The following is a 3,803-nucleotide window of genomic DNA, read 5'->3' as shown; positions in this document are numbered from 1 at the left end:
GTTCTCGAGAAGAAAATGAATCATTTTTAATACAAGAATTCTTTAAAAGGAAAAAGATCTTTCTTAACAAATTAATTCAAGAATTCTTTCTCCTTCAAATAACCCAAAACTTCTTAAGAAGAAAAAGATCTTTCTTAACAAATTAATTCAAGAATTCTATCTCATTAAAAATACTCAAAAGTTCTTAAGAAGAAAATGAATCATTTTTAATACAAGAATTCTTTAAAAGGAAAAAGATCTTTCTTAACAAATTAATTCAAGAATTCTTTCTCTTTCAAATAACCCAAAAGTTCTTAAGAAGAAAAAGATCTTTCTTGACAAATTAATTCAAGAATTCTTTATCCTTAAAAATACTCAAAAGTTCTTGAGAAGAAAATGAAACATTTTTAATTAGTTTTTCAGTCAGGTAGCGCCCCCGCAAAAGAATTAATTTAAGTATTAAAAGTAATTCTTTTAAAAAAATACTTTTTTAATCAGGTTGCACCCCCGCAAAAAAATCAATTTAAGTATTAAAAGTAATTCTTTTCAAAAATTAGTCTTTCAGTCAGGTTGCGCTCCCCAAAAAAAAAAAAGTATTAAAAGTATTTTTTTTTTACAAAAATTAGTCTGTCAGTCAGGTTGCGCCCTCCCCAAAAAATAAATTAAAGTATTAAAAGTAGTTCTTTATAAAAATTAATTTTTTAATCAGGTTGCGCCCCCACAAAAAATAAATAAAAGTATTGAAAGTAATTCTTAACAAAGATTTGTCTTTCAGTCAGGTTTCATCCCCACAAAAAAAATTTAAGTAATAAAAGTAATTTTTTACAAAAATTTGTCTTGTTGTGTTAAAGGTAATTGTAGTTGCTGGCTGGTGCATCTTTAGCGGCGCTCACAAAGTTCGCTGTAGTTGATGAGATCATTGACGAGGAAGACAATCCTAAGGCCGGGTTCACTATTAAAAAGGGATGCGCAGCGCATGGCTCTGTAAAAATGTAGATGATGTGAAGCATGATGGTGTCAATCTATAGAGATTCCCGAATTCTGCGAAATTCCCTGCAAGTTAGCCTTCTTTAGTCGGTCGTTGACTTCACCTAAAAATTGAGAAATTACGTTTTTTTTAATTGAAACTTTTAAGATTTCGTTGCTGTTTTTTGTATGAACACTTTTTTTTCAATCTTGTCCCTAGATAATAATGATGGGAAATCATTCTGGGTATTCAAATAAGGCATATTTTCTAAACCTCAGAAATATCTATACATATAATAAAGAATGGTCTGTTTGTTTGTAATCTTTCTGTCTGTACAGCTATACAAATCTACACCGTTTGTCTGATCGCGATGAAATTTGGCACAGAGGCTCCTTATATCAGGCGGTTTCGAGTGGCCGTATCAATTCTCCCCCAAAGCCCCCTTCAGGTAGCCCCCATATAAAAGTCATGCATTTTTTGCGAAATTTCAATTTGGCGCCCGAAATGTTGTATGAAAATACAACTATACAACAATTTACAAAATACAACATTTATTTTTCCTCTAAAATTTGCGCGAAGCGCAATAAATCCCCGCGAAGCGGGGCGAGGAAAATTGGAGCGAAGCGACAATTTACCTCGTTTTTGTATAGTTTTTCGGATCTATCGTTCTCGTAATATACAACACCCGGAAAAACAAATTTTGACTTTTAATGAATTTTTTGAAAGTATCTTCTCTATTTTTTGCTTATTCCAAGAGTTGCTATAACGCAAAATATTATTTAGTTTTTGAAATATTTAATAACATTCAGAATTTACCACAATTTAACTCCCGGACAAAAAATCATCAAAAATGTGAAGAGATTATATTTTTATTGAAAATTCGCATCCTATTTGCAAGATATCCTTTTCTACAAATTTGAATGAGAATCTAGAATAACTATAAAGACTATTTTAACAAAGTGACTGCTTCGGGGGTTATGGTGGAATGGACACATATTTTTTCTTAATCTTTCTGAATTTTCAGTAGAACATATAACATACTAAAACTTTATTGATGTCAAGTATAGGACCATAGAAAATTAAAAGAATGATTATTCTAATCATCCGGAAGGCTCTTTGGACTTTGACGTCCACGGCCGTATAACTTTAAATTAAAAAAAAAGCCCATCCGGAAGTGAGTCAAGTAGAAATATAAGATTTAAGCTTTCTGGTACTAATTTTGTTCAGATGTTATTATCTTTTTTTATGAAAATATACCACGAAAATAAATAATAAAAAGCCAAACAAGCTGATTAATTTTTACTCACCATGAATGAACATAACCTCATTCCGGCATTTTCCAAGCCCCCGGTAGCTTTGGTTTTTTGCGTTTCTTTGGGCAAAATCACGTTTCCGGGTAGACCATTTAGGACTCTGGAACACGAAGGGTATTCCCGGAGCCCCCCTCTGGGTTGTATTCATGTGCTAAACCTTCTAAAAATGAAAGGAAACATTGAAGACATTAGAATTTTGCAGTACTTTTATTTTGCATAATTTTATCAAATTTACCTGAAAACAGCTGTGTACGGCAACTTTTACACATTGGGGCTCTTTCGGGGGCTGCCTGCATCTGTCACACTTTAAAATAACACGAAATGCTCGGAGATGCAAAAAAAATGTGTACAGAAATTTCCAGAAACTGTCAAAGACGTCAAAGAATACACTGATAAAAATTGAAAATATACTGGAAAAAATTTCACTTTTTTGACAAAATGCGCGTTTTTTCTCGTTTAAATTAAAATCGAAGTGATCACTATTCTCACCGGAAGTGACCACATTTTTTTTTTATCTTTAAAAAAAGTCGAGGACACAATGTTTCCGGCAAGATTTTAAGACTTCTCCCGCCGATACCCAAAATGGTCAGGAGGGTCAGGAGATGAAAATTCTGTGATCAGATCTTCAATCTCTTGGCCACTTTGGCATTAGAAAATGACGGAAGCAATGTTCCCGGAAAGATTAAAAAAATCACAGAGGTACCCAGAATGGCCAGGAGATGAAAATTCTGTGATCAGATCTTCAATCTCTTGGCCACTTTGGCATTAGAAAATGACGGAAGCAATGTTCCCGGAAAGATTAAAAAAAATCACAGAGGTACCCAGAATGGCCAGGAGATGACAGTTCTGTGATCAGATCTGAAGTCTCTTGGCCACTTTGGCATTAAAAAGTGGCGGAAGCAATGTTCCCGGAAAGATTTTTTCAGAAATTCCCACGGATACCCAGAATGGCCAGGAGATGACAGTTCTGTGATCAGATCTGCAATCTCTTGGCCACTTTGGCATTAAAAAGTGGAGGAAGCAATGTTTCCGGAAAGATTTTTCAAAAATTCCCACGGATACCCAGAAAGGCCAGGAGATGACAGTTCTGTGATCAGATCTGAAGTCTCTTGGCCACTTTGGCATTAAAAAGTGGCGGAAGCAATGTTCCCGGAAAGATTTTTTCAAAAACTCCCACGGATACCCAGAATGGCCAGGAGATGACAGTTCTGTGATCAGATCTGAAGTCTCTTGGCCACTTTGGCATTAAAAAGTGGCGGAAGCAATGTTCCCGGAAAGATTTTTTCAAAAATTCCCACTGATACCCAAAATTTTTGGGTCAAATTGTTAAAAATAAATGCAGACCCTAGTCAGACTGTGGAGTTACAGTGGATTTAGGATGTGCATTTTTGAATCCAGGATCTGGATCCACGGTGATGTATTTGTAGTTCCGCATTCTGTATTCACGGTGGACTTTGGAAATAAGACTACTGTGGATATACTGTGCACCCACTGTGGAGTTACTGCAGGAAATACGCCCACTGTGCAGCTACAGTGGACGCACT

General features: G+C 35.0%; 1 long non-coding RNA gene across 1 annotated transcript; it reads right to left on the bottom strand.

The window, feature by feature from the left end:
• Nucleotides 1-659: 659 nt before the first annotated feature.
• Nucleotides 660-2,627, bottom strand: LOC129790427 (uncharacterized). The gene is made up of 3 exons (XR_008750552.1): nt 2,495-2,627; nt 2,254-2,419; nt 660-1,070 (listed from the first exon to the last, which is right to left on the bottom strand). It is a non-coding gene; the product is annotated as an uncharacterized LOC129790427 (long non-coding RNA).
• Nucleotides 2,628-3,803: the final 1,176 nt, after the last annotated feature.

Source organism: Lutzomyia longipalpis, chromosome 2, assembly GCF_024334085.1.
Source record: "Lutzomyia longipalpis isolate SR_M1_2022 chromosome 2, ASM2433408v1".
Taxonomy (NCBI): Eukaryota; Metazoa; Arthropoda; class Insecta; order Diptera; family Psychodidae; genus Lutzomyia; species Lutzomyia longipalpis.
This window is presented reverse-complemented; position numbering and strand designations above follow the sequence as displayed.